Genomic DNA, 24,686 nt, shown 5'->3' on the forward strand with positions numbered 1-24,686 from the left:
CATGTTCAGCGCCTTGGGCTTCCTGACAGGGTTGCGGAAGGCGCTTTATAAATGAAGCTTTAATTTGATTGATTTGATTTGATTTGTAGGTACATCTAAACATTAGAGTAAAGTGCTGTACAATTACAGCAAAAAGGTGAAATTCAAAAATAAAATAAACATTTATAAATCAAAAATAAGCATTTAGGAAACATGCATCACAAAGCATGGATAAAAATGGGGTGACGATATCTCCTTTATCTAACATCTCATTTCCCTCGCATGGCGCCTGCAATTCAATCAGTCACTGGAGTCAAAGACACACAACCAGTCACACTCACACCTAAGGACAATTTAGGGTAAATAATGAACCTTTTCTCCTTTTTTGTCTGTGGGAGAGGAGATGGAGCACCTGGAGAAAGGCCACACATGCGCAGAGAACATGCAAACGTTGTGCAGAAAAGCTTTAGCTGGGATTCAATCCTGCAACCGTCTTGCTGCAAGGCAACGTGCTCCACCATTCAGCCACCCTGCATGTTACTGAATGAAACCGAATATTACCCAATCATCACTGACACATTAGATGTATTATCTCTTCACTTAGCTTTTATTTTGATACTTTTACTTTAAATAATCTGAATGAGCAAGTTAGCCAAACAGTATTACATTTACTTTGGGTTTCATTTAGGTGTACTTTCTCTTTCTCTTTAAAGGAAAATAGGTGTACTTTTCCCAATTTAAATACTTAGAATCTATTACAAAAATATAGATGTAGCTTTTTATGTATTTATTTTTGATTGTGAATAGTTTACTTCATATTTAGACCTTTGATTTTAGATATTCTTATTTAACTTTGGTATTTGAAACTAATTATGGAACAGCAGACCAACATGGAAATGCTTTCTGGAATGCTATGCATGTCCATTTTTGTATTTCACAATTTAATATGTGACCATTTCTTTGATTATATTTGTGTCTTCTGCACAAATATGGATAGACACATTTATTTTCTTAGATGACTGTAACTGTTCTATTCATGCTTTTGCATGAACTTAACATCACCACCAGTGTGTGAATGGGGAAATGACTGTTGTATTGTAAAGCACCTTGGGGGGCCCACGACCATGGAACACTCTAGTAAAATACAGGCAGAAATTGCCTAATTGGAATGCCATCTATTCCTGTCAGACTGTTATCTCCGGGCGACAGTAGCTCAGGAGGTAAAGCAGGTTGTCCAGTAATTGGAGGGTTGTGGGATCGACCCCTGCTCCTGCCAGACAACTCTGCTGTTGTGTCCTTGGGCAAGACACTTAGCCCACCTTACCTTCTGGTGGTGGTCAGAGGGACTGGTGGCCTCTGTCAGTGTGCTCTAGGGCAGCTGTGGCTACAATGTAGCTCATCATCAGTGTGTGAATGGATACTTGATACACTGTAGTGTAAAGTGCTTTGGAGTCCTCTGACTCTGAAAGGAATAAAAGTAATTTTTCTTTGACATTTAGCATGATTAAAACAAAAGCAAAGGGAACAAATTAGCTTGAAACATATGTTTGTTTGTGTTTGCATTAGGGAGCTAGCAAAGTGGCCTGAGTTCATTGGTGCTTTCCTGTGGTTTTATTTTGTATACAAATATAAAACTTATCATTTGAGCTCATGACCATATGTTCGTGACTGATTTATAAGGTACAAGTGAATGGCTTGAGAGGGTGATTTATCCCACAGAACGTCTGAGTGGACTTTTAACAAAAGCATATTAAAAAGATACAATTAGCAGGAATGTCAGTTTCACATGAAGCTGTAACATGATTTATGTCCTGCAGAAGGCTGCGGTCTACTTACATTACATAAAACAGTCTTACGAAAATCCATTTCTCTAAGATGTCAGAATCATTGTTGCATTCAGCTGCATGAATGTCCTCTGCTGCGTTATCAGCTTAGGAACTTTTAATGGATTTTCATTACATAATTCAGCCCACACTCTGAGGGACTGTGAAGTTGTAATGATGAAAAAACTCAGAGGAACAACAATACGGTGCAAATAAACAGCTTATGCTGAACCTTTACCTCCAGGTGGCTGCATGTGTGTAAACTGCTGCTGCCTCCTGTCAGTCATCTCAACTAATCATCTACCACCTGCACCTCATACCAAAGTTTTCATCAGAAATGATTAATTGAATGATATGTGTTAGAAGTAGGTACAGTTAGTACTAACTGAGATTAGATGCACTTAATATTCTTTTAATTTAGCAGCCTTTGATGAGGCGTTTTTCTCTCTTTTGACTTGTTTTACTCAATTTTATTGCAAAAACGAAAATGCAAAAAGAAAATGAATAACTTGTTCACATTTCATGAACCACGGGATGGATTTTGATAACATTCTTGGGAAGTAAACATTACATGTGCACCTGCAATTGCTTACATTTTGGACTCATTCTAATCAAAAACGACCACCACAGACAAACAACATATACAAGCATAATGGCTGCAGGGCTGCAAGGTGTTGCAGTTGGTAGCCCTGCTGCCTCACATCAAGATGGCCGCTGCAGCCGTTCCCTGTGGAGCTAGCATGTTCTGTCCATGCATGCGCGGGTTTCCTCTGGGTGCTCTGGCTTCCTCCCACAGGCCAAAAACATGAATGTTAAATTAATGGGTGACTAAATTGTCCCTACATGTGTGTGAATGGTTGTTTGTCATGTGTCCTGATGGACTGGCGACCTGTCCAGGGTGTCCCCTACCTTTCACCCAGTGAAGTCTAGAGAAAGACACCAGCTCTCCATGACCCTCTGGACAAACTATTTGGCAAATGAATGATTAAATGAATGAATGAGGTAGAATTTGAGAAGCTGAGAGTCGTTTTCAGCACACACTACTGTATAAGCACTAATTGATTGTGGTAGAGCTTTAATTGAAGCATTACCTTACCATATTGGTTATGGTTAACATTAAAAAAAGCTTTAAGTTAAAAACCAGAGCTTTAATTATTCAGCACCTAAAATCAGATCCAGCTTTATGACATCGCTGTGTCCTTAGGCAGGACACTTCCCCCTCGCCTGCTGATGGTGGTCGGAGGGACCGGCGGTGCCCGTTTTGGCAGCCTTGCTTCTGTCAGTGTGAGCAGCTGTGGGTATGATGTAGCTCATCACCACCAGCATGTGAATCAGTAGTATTGTAAAGTAGCTTGGGGGGTTTTAGAACTCTAGAATGCGCTATTTAAATGCAATTTTCCATCCTGATATTTCACATTTCATTTCAGTTTTCCTTTTCACTTGTTTGTCCTTGACACACAGCCTTTGAGAATCTAAAAGTTGTATTTAATCAGTTTCTCTTAGAAAGAAACAGAAAAATCCTAACAAAAATGATGTACTGTGTTTTATTTTAGCCCATTTGAGTCCTTTTCTTTTCAAAAGTGTCTTTGTTTGCAAAAGAAAAGAAGAAAACAACTTTAGAACTTTTCAGCTTATGCGAAAACAAAAACTTTGCTGGTGTAATGACTTAAAGTCACCCTGACAATACGTGCTATCTATGTGCTAATCATGGTTTCCACAGAAACATGAAGCTTGTTATAATTATTTTTTTGTCAATCTCATAAAAAAAGCTGACATATGCCACGAGACGTTTAATTAAAATAATAGTCAAGAAACTATAACAATAACATATGACACAATAACATTCAGTGTAAATCAACTGATCTAAATGTACAAAGTTCTATGTTGATGACACGGCTCTGGGACATGAATTCAAGTCATTCTTGTAATGTTATTTTCAAAGCCTCTTATTCTGTTGAAGTGGATTGTTTTTGAACAGACTCCTTTTTGAGTTCATTTAATTGTATTTTTTCTGTCATAACATAAACAAAAAAAAATCATTTTCTTGGAAGCAGCGGCTGCACAATTTTCTATCTCTGTACCAAATTTATTAAATGTAGAATATAACATTTGCCTTCAGTTGTTTTTGGCTGCTGTAAACAACAAATCTTCATCAGCATGTGACTTCTTTTTCTTCTTTTACGTATTTTAATTTTGCAGATGCTGAACCACAGATAAGAGGGAGAAGCCAGAAATGTTTGATTTGTATCCCAACCCTAACCTGTGATCATGGGTAGTGGCCAAGAGGACAAGATTCAGCATACAGGCAGCCAAAATGAGTTTCTTCTGCAGACTGACCAGACTCAGGCCTAGTCCACACGTAGCCGGGGTTTATTTTAAACGAATATCCGCCCCTTCAAAAACTTGCATCCACACCACCTCGTTTAAAAAAAACCTCTGTCCACATGTACCCGGATAAATACGTTGTTAAGGACATGCCAGACCTGTAGGCGGCAGTACTTCCCCCGTTCTTAACCTTGTCCTTCGTCTGTGGTCTTCCACAAGGAGCAGTAATTCCGCTTGCAAAAACAAACAAGCAAAAAGCGCTTGGACAATTGATAAAGCGAGCGCAGCTCTGAGGGCATCCATGCTGTCGGCTAGTGTAAACACAGGTCGCACACGTGATGTCAGCATTTTTTGTTGCGGAAAGTGACGTTGCGGACCTTAAAACTCCGGTTTTGTCTGTCCACACGCAGACACCCAAAACGGAGAAAACGCAGATCTTCACTTTGGCCGGAGTTTTTAAAAAGATCCGTTTTCATGTGAAAAACTCAGTTTTCGTGTGGATGACAGGCCAAAACGTAGAAAAATGGCTACGATTTGGCAGATCCCTGGCTACGTGTGGACAGGGCCTCAGAGACAGGATAAGGAAATCCTCCATGTTGAGGACCAAGTTGAGGTGGTTTGGGCTTTTGGACAGCCTCCTGAAAACCTCCTTCTTGGGGAGTTTTTTTTTTTGGACATGTCCTCTTGACAGGAGTCTAACGACATGATGGAGACTATATTTCTAGGCTTGCCCAGGAACACCTTGGGGTCCCACTGGAGAAGCTTATGAAAGTGTCAGGCGAGAAGATGGTTTGGGCTTATAAAGACAACGTGTAGTATTTACTATTAATCTCTGGAAATATCCATCGAAACGTTGTTGAAAATCAATGAAATGATGTCTGGTTGTTGAAAAATATTGGTGGCTTTGTCTGTATTGCCCCCTAGTGGCAGGATACTACACACTGACACTTTAAGGCTGCTGCTCCGTGAACAAAGCCATTGCAATTAAGTAGAAAGCATGAGGAAATGCAAAAATGTGTCATTAGCAACCAAGAACTTTTTGACCAGTTCTTTTAGTGTTCTGTCAAGTTATTGCAAAGATAAGATTATTCTGGACTGCAACGGAGAAACATACCATGCTGTTACCAGATGTATCACATGCGGAAACAGAAGACCTTCCATCTGAAAAAAACTGTATACAGAACTGATATGTGAAAAACCAAACATTCGTTTTTCAACAACGTACAAACAAGGATGCAACAGTGGAAATAATCAATCTGCAAGGTGTAAAGACTTACCCACAGGTTTCCAACCTGTGGGGAATTATTTATACATTGTAGTCCACAAATGTCGAGAAGAAGCCACAGTCAATATGTTTCTATTGATTTTTAGAAGGAGTTCCAGGTTTAATGAATGCAATGGGGTTTTGTCCCAAGGGCCAGAAGCTGGAATGCAACAAATTTTAAACAGACCTTTTCATGTGTAAAGATTTTTGTTTGCAAACCTGCCTTTTAATCGAGTTTTCAACTTTCAAGACAGCAAAAGTAAATTCATAAACAAAAACTTTACCAGAGTTGAAATAGAGGGGAAATTAGCCCGCAGAACAGAATAGAAGAATAAGACAAATAGAAAATGTTTCCTACGTTTTAAAACCACGACTTATATCACCTTGAGGATTTCAGGCTTTGCAGCAGCAAACATGGGTGTGAAAGGATCTGTAATCCCCTAAATCAAATACCACACTACTGAAAAGTATATGTTCTCCTCTGGAGTTGGTCAAAGGGTTAGCAGCAGCAGCGTCAGATGCAGTTTGGATAAGCTAAACCTGACAAGGCTGAAACTCTAAACAGGAGGAATTGGCTCCTCAGCATGAACATGGGTGGATCTCATCATGTTGTCATAAAGTTCAACCAAGGTTAAAATAATTATCTAGGAATCAGAAGACAAAACAATTCCTCCTGCCTCTCAAGAACCTTCAAATTTACATAAATGGAGAAAAAAAATCCTATTTTGTCTGGATGCTCACAGACAGATATGATGAGCAGACTGGTTATATTAGCTGTCACTGTCATTTCTATATGCAATGGAAAATCCAGAGAGCAAGGCAACATAAAGGTGTCAATCATGAGGTGAAAGCAGTATCTAATCTGGAGAAGATTTTATCTGATGAGGACATTCAGTCTGTGTTAAAGCAGTCTAATCCCATCCTGATGTGGCTAGACTTTATTTCACTCCGATGGACCGTTTTTGTCATGTTGGCTCCTTTTGTTGGTGTAGACAGCTATACACATGATAATGTGAGATTGATGAACAACACAAAACATGCTTTACACACATTTTACAGTAGTGTTAATATTCTTATGAAAACCAAGTTGCAAACTTATGTAACGCAAATGTGTTAACAAAAATGTATCTTTCGCTTATAATAAACAAAGTATTTGTGATAAACTGTTTTCTACCAGTTCAGTCTTGTCCCTCACTCGGTAAACTCTTGACTTTAATGATTCCTTTTGATCAAAATTAATTAATCAGAGACATTATATTACCTTTACATTTTCTAACATTTCTGGTGTTTGAGCACAAAAAATGCAAAAACAAAACTTTCTATTAAATATTATATAATATTTTATATGTCCCAATTTTTTTACATGAATTTCATCCTCGGGTTCAGCCCTAACAAAATATAAGAAAAAATGTGTGTGTTTCTGCATTTTAACCCCTTTATTGCCAGGTTTATGATCAATACCAAAATTGTGAAAAAATGTAAAAAAATAAAATAAAAATAATATATACATTTTTGGTGTTTTGTGTTCAGATAACTTGTTTTGGAGTTAAACTGTCACAGCCTTGGAGTGTCACAAATAGGCATAAAAATATGTTTTGCTCACTTTATAGTTTTTGTGTAATTTCATGTTTTCTAAAAAAAAATCACGAATGACCAAATATTGCTTATTCATTATTTATTTATTTAGTTATTTATTTATTTATTTATTTATTATCTCATCTCTGTTCAACCATCCACTGGAGGGAATGTTTTTGTTGACAACTCTTTGCAGATTATGCTCCTTTAACCTCTGAGTGTAATTAACTTAGTTCTGTTAACACCAAAAATCGTTTTTTTTCCTTTTCCAATGGTGAACTTTTACAGTTTGATCAAAGCTTCCACTGGCCTCCAAACTAAATGAGAGGCCTCAGACTGTCTAGTTAAGATCAGCATAATGAGCACTGAAACTGACCTCCACCTTCCCTCCTGTTTAGGTCCAGAAACCCTGAGAATTAGGGACACATTAGTCCATTTAGTGTCATGTAAGAATAAAAGAGCTGTTTTAGTGGTTCTGAAAACTTGATGTATAATGAACTGCTCTATTTATGAACACCTTTTCAAAGGTACATTTGCCAGGCCAGATGGAGATTTGGGATCATTTGTTATTATATCTTCTCTCTTAGTTATTGAAAAAGAGCCATGCAGTCTGATACAGCATTCCCAGCTAAACTCACAGACAATTTTTAGAAAATGAATAAATCAGTGGGTGGTTCTGGGAAAAAAAACTGCTGCAAGCTAACTTTTGCCAAAAGTGATTATTGAAATAAGGTTTCATCCTGAAAACTGAAGCAGCTGTCTGTTCTGATAACTCTGAGGATTATGATCTGAGCTGGTTGTGGTCTCCATGGAAGCAACAGACTCTTTTAAGAAAAAAAATGAATGCAAAGCTTCAGAGAAGATGCAAAACAGGAGGTTGCATTCAGAGAAATAACTCTCAAGAAACAACAAATCTATAATGTTGTGTTCAGTATATACTGTAAATCTGAATTATTGAAATCTCATAGGCTGTACAGTGGTACAGAGGTTAGTGTTGTTGCCTTGAAGCATAAAGGTTCAAATCCATCTTTCTGCAAGAAATTTGCATGTTCTCTGTGTATGTGTGGGTTCCCTCAGGGTACTCTGGCTTCCTCCCAGAGTCCAAAAACATGACTGTCAGGTTGATTGGTCTCTCTAAATTGTCCTTACATGTGTGCACTTGGTTGTTTGTCCTGTGTGTCCATGATGGACTGGCACCCTGTCCAGGGTGTACCCCGTCTGTTTACCCAGAGACTGCTGGAGATAGGCACCAGCCCCCACGTGAACCTGTATAGATAAGCGGGTGCAGAGGATGAATGAATGAAATCTCAGTTAAAATGTAAATTTGGTCAATTCTCTCTCTCTCTCTCTCTCTCTCTCTCTCTCTCTCTCTCTCTCTCTCTCTCTCTCTCTCTATATATATATATATATATATATATATGTATATATATATATATATATATATATATATATATGTATATATATATATATATATATATATATATATATATATATATATATATATATATATGTATATATATATATGTATATATACATTAAAGACATTTATTTTGTATGTAATAATTTAATTCATTCAGTGGACGAGAGCTGCTGTGTGATGTAAAATGTGACGTTCAATGACCAGAAGAAGTGTTGTTTCCTACGGCGCTCTGTGAGATAACTACGTGCCATGAGTTGTTGTTGTGGGGGAATTTCCCAGAGGTTTCTGGGGTCTAGTGTTTAATTTGAAGCGCCTTACCAGCAACTCTTCTAATTTTACTAATGCCAGTTTTTTTTTTTTTGGACAACGTCTGCTGATGTAATTTCCAACTGAGTTACAACTAATCAGGGTGAGTTAACCAAATGTTCTGCTCAGCTACTCCACTCCACTTTCAAGTACCTATCCCTGAACAGGTTCCTGACAACAGCCTGGAAAATGGCTGCTCAGCTCAGAGGCTGGCTGTTCACAGAGCTCTATGTCCAAGCACATTAATAGAGAGGCAACATGAAGGACAAGATGTTGTAGAAAAAATGCACAAGCAATAGGGCTTGGAATCGTGTCGTCATCACCGACGCGGCCACTATATTGGTAGCCTGCGAGCATCCTCAGTCTCGGTCTTGCAGCTTCATTGAATTTATTATTCGATTGGGTGTTACACAACCATGGTAAATTGTTGCTGAGTTGTGAGATGCAATACGTGATTGCCTCGGAAAAAAGGTGGAAAACAAGCTAACTTTTTACCTTTTTCTGCTTGGAGGCATAACCATGGAGGCCAAGTATCCGATATAAAGTCTGGTTGACTAACTTAGATCGTAGCTGTGATTCATCCAAACATCACCTTCAGGAGTATGCCGCTCTGGATAAGAGTGTGTTCTTTGCAAAGCGGTAGAAAGTCCAACCCCTCTTGAGGAAACTGGTTCCCGAGCCAGAGCCATGCGTTGAGGTGAGTCCAACTATATCTAGTTGGAACCTCTCAACGTCACCCACCAACTTTTTCCCCACCAGAGAAGTGACATTCCACGTACCAAGAGCTAACTTTACGGCTACCACCTGACAGACAATGCACCCTATCCCTTTGGCCCCTCCCACAAGTGGTGAGCTCACGGAAAGGGGGATCCATGTCTCCTCTTCGGGCTGTGGCTGGCCGGGCTCCATGGGTAAAAGCCGGGCTACCAGGCGCTCGCCAACATGCCCCAACTCCAGGCCTGGCTCCAGAGGGGGGCCCCGGTGACCCACATCTGGACAAGGTAACACTGTTTCCATTTGTATCGTTCTTCATAGGTCTTTGGGCTGCAGTTTGTCTGATCCTTCACCTAGGACCTGTTTGCCATGGGTGACCCTACCAGAGGCTTAGAGCCTCAGACAACTTAGCTCCTAGGATCATTGGGACACTCAAACCCCTCCACCACGGTAAGGTGGCAGCACAGGGAGGGAGTGCTAAGGATAATATTTTATCATATATTGTGCCCAGTGTTTAATTTGTTAATCATCTATTTTAATTACAGTATTGCAGTTTATTGACAGGTGTTTAAAATTCAGAGTTTTATTCAGTAAAGCAGGAATATGGGGTAGACCCCACATTCCACCAAATACTAAAACGAGTGCCCAACCTCTGGACAAACTACAGCACATGCACGCTGTCTCAGAAAAATACCAATAAAATTTGCCTGGATTCATAAAAAATAAGTACCGTATTTTCCGGACTATAAGTCACACTTTTTTCGTAGTCTGGCCGGTCCTGCGACTTATAATCCGGAAAATACGGTAAACACAAAGTTGCCATCTCACAGTAAAAAAAAAATAAAAATAGAAACTGATATCTGATATCTGACAAAACTGTGCTGAAAGTGCAGCCCTAACAGTAAAACTGACAACAAATGACTGGTTTTATCATGTTTGATATTACCCTAAAGTTTAGTTTAGCTGAAGCGCTAGCTAGTGTTTATTATTCAGCACGCTGATTACTGGTTGGATGGAACAGATTTTGCAGCACGCCGTGCAATTACTTGTATGTTGAAAATTAAAAATCTATCCTTTCTTTTCCGCTTATCCGGGGCTGGGTCCTTGGGGCAGCAGGTAAGCCTAGACTTCCGTCTCTCCAGTCACTTGGTCCAGCTTTTCTGGGGGAATCCAATCCAGCCTAGCCAGCTGAGAAACATTGTCCCTCCAGGGTCTTCCCAATTGGATGTTCCAGAAAACGTCACCAGTGAGGCTTCCAGGGGGCATCCTAGCTAGATGCCCGAGCCACCTCAACTGGCTCCTCTCGATGTGGAGGAGCAGTGGATCTACTCTGAGCCCCTCCCGGATGATCGAGCTTCTTGCCCTATCTTTAATGGAGAGCCCAGACACCCTGCTGAGAAAACTCTTTCTGGCCACTTGTAATTGCAATCTCGTTCTTTCGGTCACTATAAAGCTTGTGACCATAGGTGAGGGTAGGATTGTAGATCAACCCAACACGTTCTCACACCATAAGTGGCTAAAACTGACGCGGGGTTACCAAGCGTTTGTTTCCGACGCATTGGGAGCCCCAAAGCTTCGGAAACTGACACTCTGACGCTCTGCCTGCCTGTCGGAAACAAACGCTTGGTCACCCATCGTCATTTTTAGCCACTTCAGGTATGAGAACTTGTTGTTTGACCAGTAAATTGAAAGTTTTGCCTTCCAGCTCAACTCTCTCTTCACCACAAAAAACCTGTACAACGCCCGCATCACTGCAGATGCAGGACCAATCTGCCTATTGATCTCCAGATCCATCTTTCCCTCACTTGTGAACAAGACCCCAAGATACTTAAACTCTTCACCGTTTCTTATCTGGAGAAGGCATTCTACAATTTTCTAACTCAAGACCATGATGAGCTGATTCTCATCCCAGCTGCTTCACACTTTGCTGCAAACCTCTCCAGTGAGAGCCGGAGATCACATTCTGATGAAGCCAACAGAACCACATCATCACAGGTCCGTAAATAGTCAAATGCTAAAAATTGGTAAAATAAACATGTGTTTTAGCAACTCTTCTGAGCCACAATAGAATAGAATGGACTTGAATAAAATATAATATTCTTTTATTATCATTAAACACGATGAACAACGAAATTGGAAGTACAACTGCACCAGTTATTTCAAATTGATCTGTTTAACTGTCAGAAATTTGTAAGTTTAGCATTTATATGTGCTACTCAGTCAAAATCATAGACACAGAAACTCTAAATCAGAGAAGTTGGACTTGAGAGGTTATATTTTACTTCCTCTGTAGATGGGTAACACCCTGCAGCACAGCTTTGACTGTCACCAACAATTTAGAGAAAGTCACTAACCGATGAAAATGGTATTTCTACTGTCTGCTGCTTTCTCGTCAGGTTTTAGTGCTCCTTTGTCACATTCTGCAGACAGTCAGCTGTGCAGCAGTAGTTGCTGCTTGCCAGTCAAAGAGGTAAAAATTTTCTTTTTTACTCTATTAGAAGTGCTTATTGTATTTGTTTTACATGCAGAGTACTATTCAAACACAAAGTCAGACCAACACCGTTAGGTCTAGATATGAAGCATTTAAATGATATGATATGATTGTGTATTTTAGCTGTTGTGTTTACTGTATATTCATATTCTAAAATAAATATGGGATTGTGGTTCAAATGAACTGCTTCAACTAGAAGATATTCACAACCAATTTGGAGGAAGGCTTAAAGAAATACAATTATTTTATATGGTACAACCCCTTTCTGCTTTGCTGAAGATAAGTCACTTGAAAGCTTCTTCAGAGACATCAATTTGCATTTGGACAATATGGCTGCGTCTCAGATGCCTAGCATTGTTGCCTTGCGGCAGAAAATTCCTGGGTTAAATTCCTGCTTGGAGTTTATATGTTTTCCCCATAAATGTAGGAGTTCTCTCTGGATATAGCTTCCTCCCACACTGCTAAAACATGCATGTTATCTTTGATTCGTGATTCTAAATGGACCTTAGGTGTAATTGTTGACATAGTTATAAAAATCTTAAAATACAATATTTTTCTAGGCACCCTTATTGTCATGATTTAGAAGATGACGATCCAAACGCAACATAAGCTGTTGGGGGGCCACCGAGAAGGTAAAAACTCTTTTCTTTTAAATCAGGTCAGGAGCAACAGGGAATTTTGTACCAACATCCCAATATTGTCTGACTCTTAATTACTGATACGGAGATAAACCAGTACCAATATTTGCTGTGTCCTCCCTCATAAAAACTAAAAACGAAAACATTTGAGGAAACTAACATCACGTCTCCTACCATGAATGCTTACATTTTAAACATTTTCTGGTCAAAATGCTTTAATGTAAGTTAGTAATAGGAAAAGTGCCATGTTTGGGTTGTCTCCAACAGCAGCTGAATCTCATTCTACCTAAGCGTGACGCTAAGATGCGTGAATTAGTCAGTAATGTGTTTTTATTTATTCCTGTATAAACATATAAACATCTATATAAAAAAGCAAGCCTTGGGGGGCAGATTTTCATTCTAGTCGTTTGTTAGCTGTCTGGCTACACATAGCTACGTGCTGTGAGGACAATGTACGTTTACTACACAGGGCAAATTTCTACACATATAATATCTCAAAGCTATGTAAATTTAAATATATATAAAACTTCAAAGCAGTCCTTTTCACACCAGAAGAGTCTTGACAGCAGCACAGTTTGTTTCTGCAATCCGTCATTAAACCAAAAAGAAGAACACCACATTTGATATCGCTGTTTGATGCCATTTATGATGTTGTTCCTCTCCACTGCCAGGAATAAAGCCATGAAAACACACTGCTGCTCTTCTGGAACAATGCTGTGAGTAAATAGGCCATTTGGTCACACATACAGTAAGTGTCATGTTGGGAATAAGTTTTACCCAGGACATGAAAAAATCACAGATGGAAATGATGGTAAGTAAATAACAAATGATATTTATTAAGAACGATGTGTAACTGAAAGCGCTGCTCCAAACGGGAACAGGAGGGACCGAGATCTAAAACGGGAAAGCAAACAAGTATTAGAATTGTCAGCGCGTGCCGGTGAATGAAGCAGAGGTAAGGATCCATATGCGGGTGAGGGAAGCAGGCAAGCAGACACACAGGAACGATTAAAGGTTTTAATGGGGAACACGCCAACATAGAAACAATGATCCAACACGAGACACAGGACTAAAGGGGTTTAAAAACAAGAGGGCTGGGAGTTTGGGTGATTGGAAAACGAGAGGCAGGGGGGAGCAATTAACAGAGACACAGGACTAAACCAAAAGGGGAGACAGGACAGGGTGTGACAGTAACCCCCCCCCCCCCCCCCCCCCCCCCCCCCCCCCAAAAGGGCGGAATCCAGACGCCCACACGAATATAGAGCAGGGCGGGAGGAGGGGGACCCGAAGGGAGGGTCGAGAGGGACCGAGGGCCCAATGAAGAGGAGGCAGGGACCAGTAGAGTCCGGGGGCCTGCGTCTGTGGCAGAGGAGGCGGTGACGACGGGCTCTTGGGGGCCTGCGTCTGTGGCAGAGGAGGCGGTGACGACGGGCTCTTGGGGGCCTGCGTCTGTGGCAGAGGAGGCGGTGACGACGGCTCTTGGGGGCCTGTGTCAGTGGCAGAGGAGGAGGCGACGACGGGCTCTTGGGGGCCTGCGTCTGTGGCAGAGGAGGAGGCGACGACGGGCTCTTGGGGGCCTGCGTCTGTGTCAGAGGAGGAGGCGACGACGAGCTCTAGGAGGCCTGCGTCTGGGACAGAGGAGGAGACGAGGATGGACTCTTGGGGGCCCGCGCCTGATGAGGGCAGGACTGGCGGTGACCGGAGGCAGAGAAGCCGGAGGAGACGTCCTCGACTTCTGGACTGGAGGTGGCGGCGTCGGCCTCTGGGCTGGAGGCGGCGGCGTCGGCCTCTGGGCGGGATGCATCGGCCTCTGGGCTGGAGGCGTCATTGTCGGGCTCTGGGCTGGAGACGTCGTCGTCGACCCTTGGGCTGGAGACATCGTCGTCGACCACTGGGCTGGAGACGTTGTCGTCGACCACTGGGCTGGAGACGTTGTCGTCGACCACTGGGCTGGAGACGACGTCGTCGACCACGGGACAGGAGGCGGCGTCGACCATGGGACAGGAGACGGCGGAGACCACGGGACAGGAGACGGCGGAGACGTTGGATTGGAGGGGACGTCAACTTCTGGACTGGAGGGAGCGTCGGACTGGAGGGGACGTCAACCTCTGGACTGGAGGGAGCGTCGACCTCTGGAGTGGATGAGGTGTCGACCTCTGGAGTGGATGAGGCGTCGATCTCTGGAGTGGATGAGGCGTCGACCTCTGGAGTGGATGAGGCGTCGACCTCTGGAGTGGATGAGGCATCGACCTCTGGAGTGGATGAGCCGTCGACTTCAGAACACGAGGAGGCATCGACCACAGGACTGGAAGAGGCGTCGACCACAGGACTGGAAGAGGCGTCGACCACAGGACTGGAAGAGGCGTCGACCACAGGACTGGAAGAGGACCTCTGGTCCGGGGGCGTCGACCTCTGGTCCGGGGGCGTCGACTTCTGGTCCGGAGGCGTCGACTCCTGGTCCGGAGGCGTCGACTCCTGGTCCGGAGGCGTCGACTCCTGGTCCGGAGGCGTCGACTTCTGGTCCGGAGGCGTCGACTTCTGGACCGTCGACTTCTGGACCGTCGACTTCTGGACCGTCGACTTCTGGTCCGTCGACTTCTGGTCCGGGAGCGTCGACTTCTGGTCCGGGAGCGTCGACTTCTGGTCCGGGAGCGTCGACTTCTGGACCGCCGGCCTCTGGACCGCCCGCTTCTGGACCGCCGGCTTCTGGACCGCCGGCCTCTGGACCGCCGGCTTCTGGACCGTCTGCTTCTGGAGTGGAGGAGGAGTTGCTGCAGACGGGACCGCTTGGACAGGCTGGACCGGATGCGGTGTGACCTCCAGGTCCACCGCTGGAACTGGATGTGGTGCGACCTCCGGGACCACCGCTGGAACAGGATGCGGTGCGACCTCCGGGACCACCACTGGAAATGGAGCTGACTGAACTGGTGGTGCCGGAAACTGGGAGAGCAGGGAGGATAGATTATCCAGCTGGAGCCCCCGGAGGCTGACGAGCCGCCGGATCTGGCCAAGCTCCGCCTGGATGCCGGCGAGCTCTGTCAGCCTGGCTGTAGGAGTGGTTCCTCCTCCTGCAGATGACGAAGGCGCTGATTGGACCGGAGACGGGACTGCTGGTCTGACTGGGGGTGGGTCCAAGCTGGCGCGGCGAGCTCGCGGCTCCGTCCCGGTACCAGGGGTGACGGTGGAGCCTGGCATTCTTCCCAACGCCATGGGCCAGCTCCGGGGGAGCACACAGCCAGTCTGGTGCCCACATAGCAGGAGCGGTCTAGCTGCGTCTCCTGGTCCCACCTCACATCTAGCTCCGGGAGGGTGGAGAGGATCGCCGAGGCTGAAGTTCGGTGACGGCGTCCACGGCGAGGCGACACCAGAGGAGGAGAAGCCGGCCGGTGGTCCGAGGAGAGAAACTGGAGCAGGCACTCCCAGGGGAGAACATCCCCGCTGGATCCTTTAGTGGGTTGGATCATTCTGTCAGCGCATGCCGGTGAATGAAGCGGAGGTAAGGATCCATATGCGGGTGAGGGAAGCAGGCAAACAGACACACAGGAACGATTAAAGGTTTTAATGGGGAACACGCCAACATAGATACAATGATCCAACACGAGACAAAGAACTGAAGGGGTTTAAATACAAGAGGGCTGGGAGTTTGGGTGATTGGAAAACGAGAGGCAGGTGGGAGCAATAAACAGAGACACAGGACTAAACCAAAAGGGGAGACAGGACAGGTTGTGACAAGAATCACGAAACCCTGGAACCCGAGAACCAGAACTAGAATTGTTTGGAGAGCTATTCTTACTGGAGATGATTGGTCTTGGTGAGGCAGGGCTGGGTCTTTGGGACCAGGCAGGGACAGACAAGCAGCAGAGAGTGAGGATCCAGGATGGGACGAGGAAACAGGCTGCGAGGCAGACAGCAAGGCAGGCTATGAAGCGGGCAGGGCGACAGGTGGGCGGCGGAGAGTGAGGAGACCAGGGGGACGGTGAGCGACGTGATGTTGGACTAGCAACTCCAGACGGCGGTGGGTAATTCCTGAGAACAGACGAGCAGGAACCTTCAGGACTCGGTAGATCAGGGCAGACAAGGTTAAAACAAGCTAGAACTGCGACCTGCTAGTGTTTACCCAAGATGCGAGTATCAACCGGCACTGGAGTTGTGTCACACCGCTCCTTAAGTACCCCTGGCCCTCTGATCAGGGAGATCAGGATCAGCTGGCTCTCTGACACGCCCACCTGTTAACACAGAACTGGGACAACTGCAGTGTATTAAGAGAAATCAAAAGTGAGCAGGGCAGACCGTGACAATAAGCTTCATAGGTGCAGTACTTTTATTTTGAAAATTACCGGGGAGTGTACACGGAAATGCGTCTTGCTGCAAAAACAGAACCCGATACTATCTTTGGCATGGCGCCGCGTCTGGGACAGGCATGGAAGCTGCGGCATCGCTGCTGGTTTGAAACAGTCCACAGATAATAAATTCTCTTTGAAGCAGCCGTTTCACACCGCTGGTGCTTTCAGTGTGAAACCGAGGTATGGTGGTAGAGAACAGGCGAGCCAAACAAGCTCCTGTGGGACTACCAGATCCAGATCAACAAAATGGGAATGGTGTGTTGGTGAGATGGGAATTTATTTTTATATACTGACATTTTGACAGAAGGAGAAGTAGCTGAAGTGGTTGGTGTGTAATACGTGTATGGTACATAAATGTGCCATTAAAAGAATGAAAACTGATACAGATATTTTCCAATATTAAATTCTGATGCAGACATCAGCCAATATTAATGTTAGACTGACAGTATCGGACCACCCTGAATTTTTCTCTGTAATTTTTATGAGAAACATTTGAAACCCTATCCACTACTGCATCTCCCGGTTACTCAGTCGCATTAATCTATTAGCAAAATGATTGGCTGATGGATTTTTTTCATCTAGCTTTCTCCTTTCTTTTTGAGGAAGTCAAATCTGGTTTATGCTTTTCTCATTTTGAAGCTTTTGTTTAATTCTACTCAGCGGTTTGGGATTAATAGCTTCAATACAATAAATACTGTTTCTGAATAATTAGTGGTTCAAAAAAGTGTTTACATTTTTTTGTAAAAAATTACATTATATTACAGCCAAATCTCCTAATAACAAAGCTTTCTTAAACCAAATAAAAAAAAAAAATTTACTTTGCCCATGATGTAACTCACATGCAGGTGACTGCAGCCGAGCAGATGGATCTGCTCTCACCTGTCATCTTTGCTGGTTCAAATGCCAGGTGGGAGCTTTTGAGTGAAAATACTGAATGAAATATAATCCTCAGAGATGGATGTGGTGTTGGGAATGATCGGTAAAGCTCTGCATGTAGTCGACCTCTCGGGTCCTAGAAGGGAGAACATCCATCAGGTTCTCCTCCCAGGTTTATCTTCACCTGCCTACGGTCTTTCAGCCATCAGCTGCTAAGAAAGGCCCAAGGTCAGGGTGATGTTGACCACCTTTATCAGGATCCAGATTCTCATGAGTATCAAATATCAAAGTGTTTAATTTTGCTTTTCTGTATCGAACACCAAGCAAATTCAATTAGCAGCAATCAGAGACCAGGTGACTAAAAATGCGTTAGTTTTATATCATGAAACAGCTTTTTGACATTTTTATTACATCTTGAGCTACCTTCCATTTTTTACACATCCGTGTCTTTGGATTAAGTCACAGCTCTCTAGCATATTACACTTTCATCCCCTCTGATGAGAGTTTCTCATTGCTCAGGAGGGAGTCCTGAATTCTACAGCTAGCCACTTGCTTTACGTTTTCTTTCATCTCTGATAAATTGGACCTCAGAGTTTCGTTCATTGTAGCCTTATCTTGTAACAAATCTGTTTCACCGTGGAAGGACACTAATTTGCTCTTTATAGTGGATAATAAAACTAAAAGTAAAGTTAAATTCAATTATAATAGTGTTTCACGTAAGTGTTTTGAAATTCAGATTGGATTTTTTCTTGTAGTGAAAAGATCTCACCATCAAATGTAGTCTGTAGTAGTTTTGTATCATGAAAGGTATCAGATAATGTGCACCTCCACATACATTTGCATTTTACGTAACATCCTGTGTGTGTGTACGCTGCTTAACTACGAATGGGTCCGCGTGCAATCATCAGTTATTGTTGCTAAAACAAAAGCATCCAGCTGTGATTTATATATAAAACAGCATTCAAAACACACACCTGTCAGCTTGCTGTGTGATCCATTTTGAGCTTTTGTAAATTGAACAGGTGGGTTTACTAGAGATGTTTTACTGCTTTTCCTGGGCTCTAACTTTTTCCTTTTTTTTTGCAGAGAGGATGGGAGACACAGTGGTACTTAAAAAGCTCAGAATCATCCTCCAGCTCCTCCACTAAAACACAACAGAAAGGTGTAAATTCTGCTCATGCATGCACTAATGCTTTCTTTAATAGGAAAATGAGTTGTTTCGTTGCTCCAAAGATTTGTGCGTAATTACAGAGGCTATTTTTAACATAACAGATTTATATGACTGTTTAGTTAGAGCTGTTTGCCTGATTGGTTATCAGCACAATAAATGCTATGGATGCTGTTAAGAGATTCTTGAGAAAGTTAGTTAGAATTTAATTAAAACAGCGTTTAATAACAGCTTTTGCTGACTGTGCTTTTTCAAACTTGTCAACAAATGATGGAACGCCCTTCTGATGGAGAAAGCAGACTCCTCCCACGATCATTGAGTAGATAAAAGACTCAATTTTATCTATTCGCTTTTTGTCATACGTAATTGGAAAATTTGTTTTACTGTTTCAAGCTTTACCCATCTCGCACAGCTTTCAGGTAAACAGGTAGGGCAGACAGGTTGCCAGGCAACACACACACGCACACACACACACACACACACACACACACACACACACACACACACACACACACACACACACACACACACACACACACACACACACACACACACACACACACACACACACACACACACACACACACACACACACACACACACACACACAACACACACACACACACACACCAAAAGACAATTCAGAGAGGCCAATTAACCAGTCATATTTTTGGACCATGGGAGGAAGCCGGAGTTCCCTGAAAGACCCCACAAATGCCCAAGGAGAACATGGAAACTCTGTGAAAGTTCCCGGGATTGAAACCCAGGACCTTCTATCTACAAGGCAGCAGCGCTAACCACTGTGCCACTGTGCAGCCTCGTTTCTTTGAAAAAACGAAAAATGTTGCTTTCTGTCTACAATTGTATACAAATTTAGAAATGCCAAGATCTTCGAAATAATAATTTGTTTAATGTTTTTGTTTCATTTATATAAATTCCTTAACTCTGATGTTTTGGGTTGTTTTGCTGATTTGAAGCAGAAAGAAAATCTACAATCTATCAGCAAAAAACATCTGATGTTTTTGGAGCTCCTCTGACCATTTAGGAGTGTTAGAAAACCATCAAATATTCTCAAAGATACCTAGATATAACTCATTTGTACCATCTTCTTCATCCCTGCATCACTTCACATAAGTCTCTTTTTATCACACAACAGCCTTTTTTCCAATTCTCCAACACACACTACAGCTTAAAATTGACCATGCTTGTATTTTTTCCACTTTACCCAGGAAAATACATCATTCTATGTTAGATGCCCTTTGTTAAAGAAATGGGTAACGGAACTAGAAAAGTGACCAAAGACTCCTCTGCTTCCTTTCTCAGGGAAATCCAATGAATCTTAATGACATTGATAGATGTGAGACAACTGACAGGACAGGATTTTCAAGATGAAAAGAGCAGCTTTGAATTGCTTTGTTTTTAAAAGGCAGATCTGTGGGAAGACTGGTGTGGAAGACAGCTAGTATAAATATTTTAATCTGTGACTTTCTTCTGTTTCTCCAGAAGGATAGTAAAAATTCAAACAGCAACTGTACAGTCAATAATCTTTACTGCTATGATGAAAAAGAAGCTCAGAAAGTATGTCAAAGCTGCACTCAGTCTCATAAGGCTGCTTCCTTTCACTACAGGGTTCCCATCTAAATGATAATCTCATCTCATGGATAACTCTCCTCTCTCTATGAAGAAACACATTTAGATGTTAAATAATTCATACACAGTCTGGTTTAAATGACACCATAAATTGTATTTTTGAATATAAAACATGCATATTTTAGAAAATATGTCAAGCTTTTGGTTTGGCGATGAATTAATGAACAAAATACAAATACACTGTTGGAAGATATTAGTCTGAACATTTCTTTAACAGCTGGAAACGTTCTTTTTCATTGTTTTACAAACATTTTAGTGCAATGGCCAGTGGCCTTGTATGGTTGCCTTTGTTGCCTTTTGTGTGTACTTGCAGGTTGTGTTGCAGTGTTGCATTTTTCCAGCTGGCTCTGCCATTAGGACAAGTTCCTGGACTCCACCCAGTGTTTATTCAGACACTTAGTAGACCTTGACTCAAATAAACAGAAAGGATTCCACCTTATTTAAGACTTGGAGTGTTTCTCAACGTCAAGGCGCCTGGCCATGCGAAGCGATGTCTTGCGAGGCCAGGCGCCTTGCTTACAAGGACACTGTCCTTCTTTGGTCAAAGAAAACGGGTAAATGGAACAGACTTGCGTCACGTGACACGAGAGATAACGTTATATTTTATATGTATTAGTTTCAATATAAATATATAACAAGACTTTTACTTTTTAAATTGTGCATATTTGTTAAATTAAATATATACGCAAGTTACTACCCGATAGCCACCGAAGCTGCATCTACTAAGCAACTAACCAATGTAGCGGAGGCAAATTGACGATTTTATCTGTTATGACCATGAAGATTTAATATTCTATATAAATATAAAATATTAACCTGCGAGGTCTTTATTGTAATTAATCAGAAGATTCTAGGATTTAATTCAGGAGATCTAGGTTCTTTGCTTTTTCAGTGATCAGCCACACTTTGTGTTACTTCAAGAACAGAGTCAAGTTTATAAAAGTAAGAATTTATTTTACAATTTAAATGGGTTAGGTTCGCGGCCGAATGTGAAGCGGCTGGGATGAGGATCAGCACCTCCAAATCTGAGACCATGGTTCTCGACCGGAAAAGGGTGGCTTGCCACCTCCGGGTCGGGGGAGAGGTCCTACCTCAAGTGGAGGAGTTTAAGTATCTCGGGGTCTTGTTCACGAGTGAGGGTAGGAGGGATCGGGAGATCGACAGGCGGATTGGTTCGGCGTCTGCAGTGATGCGGACGCTGAGCCGATCTGTCGTGGGGAAGAGGGAGCTGAGCCAGAAAGCCAGGCTCTCGATTTACCGGTCGATCTACGTCCCAATCCTCACCTATGGTCATGAGCTTTGGGTAATGACCGAAAGAACGAGATCGCGGATACAAGCGGCCGAAATGAGTTTCCTCCGTAGGGTGGCCGGGCTCAGCCTTAGAGATAGGGTGAGGAGCTCGGACATTCGGGAGGGACTCGGAGTAGAACCACTGCTCCTCCGGATCAAAAGGAGCCAGTTGAGGTGGTTTGGGCATCTGGTCAGGATGCCTCCTGGACGCCTCCCCGGGGAGGTGTTTCGGGCATGTCCTGCCGGCAGAAGGCCCCCGGGTCGACCCAGGACACGTTGGAGAGGTTACATCTCCAATCTGGTCCGGGAACGCCTTGGGGTCCTGCCGGAGGAGCTGGTGGACAAGGCCGGGGAGAGGACGGCCTGGAGCTCCCTAGTTGGGATGCTGCCCCCGCGACCCGGACCCGGATAAGCGGAGGAAGACGAGAGACGAGAATTTAAATCATGACAAACTGGTTAACTATTATTTACTGTGAATGGATGGAGCTATAGGGAATGTCTGGAACCTATGTGTTGATGCGATAGCAGTCAGAGCTTCCTTGTCAAAATAAGCTGAGTTCTGGATGTAAAAGAATTTGGTCTGCGTTAAACTATGAAGTTCTTATCATCAGAAGCACATTCAGATGCAATCTCTCTGTGTTCTACCTCACCCTTTGATGACCCTCGTCACGGATCCGGAGGTCAGAGATGTCGGATGACCTCGGGGCACCCAGGTCCGGTAGATTGACCGCAAGCACCGACTTCTACAGTCTCGAGTTGTCACCAGGCAGCACAGGTTGGAATCAGCTTGCATCTCAGGAATAACTCTTAAGGAGTTGAACAACATCAGCTTTGTTTATGCAGGAACTGTTTGATCATCAGCTTTGCAGGTGCAAAAAGTTTTTGACGACGTGTCAAAATCTTTGATGGTTGCAGAGTTTTTGCTACAGATGGCCGGTCTGAGCAATTCTCTAGAACTGCTGAATCTCTCAGCATGTTTTAGTCTTAAAGTTTAGTTGTTATGGTTTGGACAGCCAATCAGATGCTGACAAGTTGGAGATGTTACCAAGGCAACTCAGAAACACACCCTCTTTGATATGGAGGCTCTGATCTGGTTAAAAAGGTTAGCTATGTGTAATGGATTTAATTTAGCCGTACTTGTTATGTGTGGAACAGGTGTGAGGACCTTGTCGTCAAAACTTGGTGAACACATTGCAGGTTCTATTAGACGAACATAACATCCATTCAGTGAGCACATATTAATGAAGCATTTCATTATACTATAATTATTATAAGTAGTAATAAACAAATGTTTATTTAATGATTAGCTAGATTCCTCAGCGAGCTGCTCTCACTGGGGAAACAGGATCTCAGAGTTAAGCCAAACACTCGACACTGTGTACCCTGCAACATCTCTGGACCAGAGGATAGGTTCTACTTGCGTCTTCTCTACCGGACCGAGTACCCTGAGACTGACAACATCCTCCTTGACTTCCAGATCCACACAGAGGGTCGTCTTGCTGGGTGAGGTAGCACACAGATTGTGTTTGATGCTGTTTCTCTAAGTAACAACCGAGTTAGCTGCAAAACAAGCATTCACCCAGAACGAGTTCCTCTCTCTGACAGAAACCTTCTGAGAATCCATTCACGCATCCAAGCCCTCATTTCATTTTAACTTTCCATCCAGACACAGGTAAAGCTTTTGATACCAAGTTTAATATCAAAGCTGGCAAATTGTCGTCCATGAATTGTCATTTCAAATTGTCAAGTTTAAAATTGTTAGTAATAAATTCTTCATTTTAAAACTCTGCTTCATCTTTGAAATGAAACACAGAATGGTGTGTATTTCTGGTTATTGAAAAAGCAACAATTCCTAACTTCTGATTTAAAAAGAAATGAACTTTTGCTATTAAATCTAATTATCTTAAATTAAATATTAGTCTTTGGATTAAATATAGACCAAGCAGGTTGGTGTATGAACTTCTATCGATTACATAAGTATCCTGGATATTTATACATGATATAAGCTTCATATGCTAATGTGCTTGATCATTCTCAGAATCTAACAACTGATAGCAAACAGTGTTGATTCTAGTATGTAGAAATACGCTACAGTAACAATGAAAATTAGTGTTGTGTTTCTGGAAAATGTAGCCTAGTGGTAGAAGTGCTACATTCGGTACATACGTAATACCAAGATGTACATTTGTAAGGCTGTGTCCTTTATGCTGTTTCTTCTTGGAAACTCAATTTTCTATTTTTATTCATCTTTTAATTGCTGAAGGTCACAAAAAAAAACCTACTGCCTTTGTGTAGTTACCTGTGTTAGTTTTTCCTTTTCTCTAAGTGTACTTACTGCCTTAATGAGTGAATGTCTCCACTGAGGGAATTTCCCCACTGTGGGATTAATAAAGTCTATTCTATTTTCTATTCAATTCTAATTAGTGTTTGCATCTTGCTTATTTTCCTTAGTTTAACTACTTCTTAAGACATAGTAAATGTTTAGTTGTTTGTGTCAGAAGTTGTTACTTAGTTTGGTGTTAATTTGATTGTAGTTATACTATTATTGATTAACCTTTATTTTTGTACCCTGATTTTGGGAAAAGAAAATAAATCAAAAGAGAAGAATATTACTAAACAAATAAATCAGACTTTTAACCTTGTCTTACATCTGTATTTTGTATTTACTTCTCTTCCTCCTGGCTGAACCGGGTCATTACAGCATGTCAAATGGAACGTTTGTTCTCTGATGAGAAATAACTTTATTTAACAAGGATGTTGTCCTTCTTACATATGTACAGTATAAGACTTAGAGATTCCAGAATAGTTTTCATTTCACTTGAAA

The 24,686-nt window shown here is 42.5% G+C and overlaps 1 long non-coding RNA gene across 1 annotated transcript; it reads left to right on the plus strand.

The window, feature by feature from the left end:
* Positions 1–11,797: 11,797 nt before the first annotated feature.
* LOC139063532 (uncharacterized) lies at positions 11,798–13,473 on the plus strand. The gene is made up of 3 exons (XR_011516909.1): positions 11,798–11,876; positions 12,458–12,529; positions 13,207–13,473. It is a non-coding gene; the product is annotated as an uncharacterized lncRNA (long non-coding RNA).
* Positions 13,474–24,686: the final 11,213 nt, after the last annotated feature.

This window comes from Nothobranchius furzeri, chromosome 16 (assembly GCF_043380555.1).
Source record: "Nothobranchius furzeri strain GRZ-AD chromosome 16, NfurGRZ-RIMD1, whole genome shotgun sequence".
Classification (NCBI taxonomy): Eukaryota; Metazoa; Chordata; class Actinopteri; order Cyprinodontiformes; family Nothobranchiidae; genus Nothobranchius; species Nothobranchius furzeri.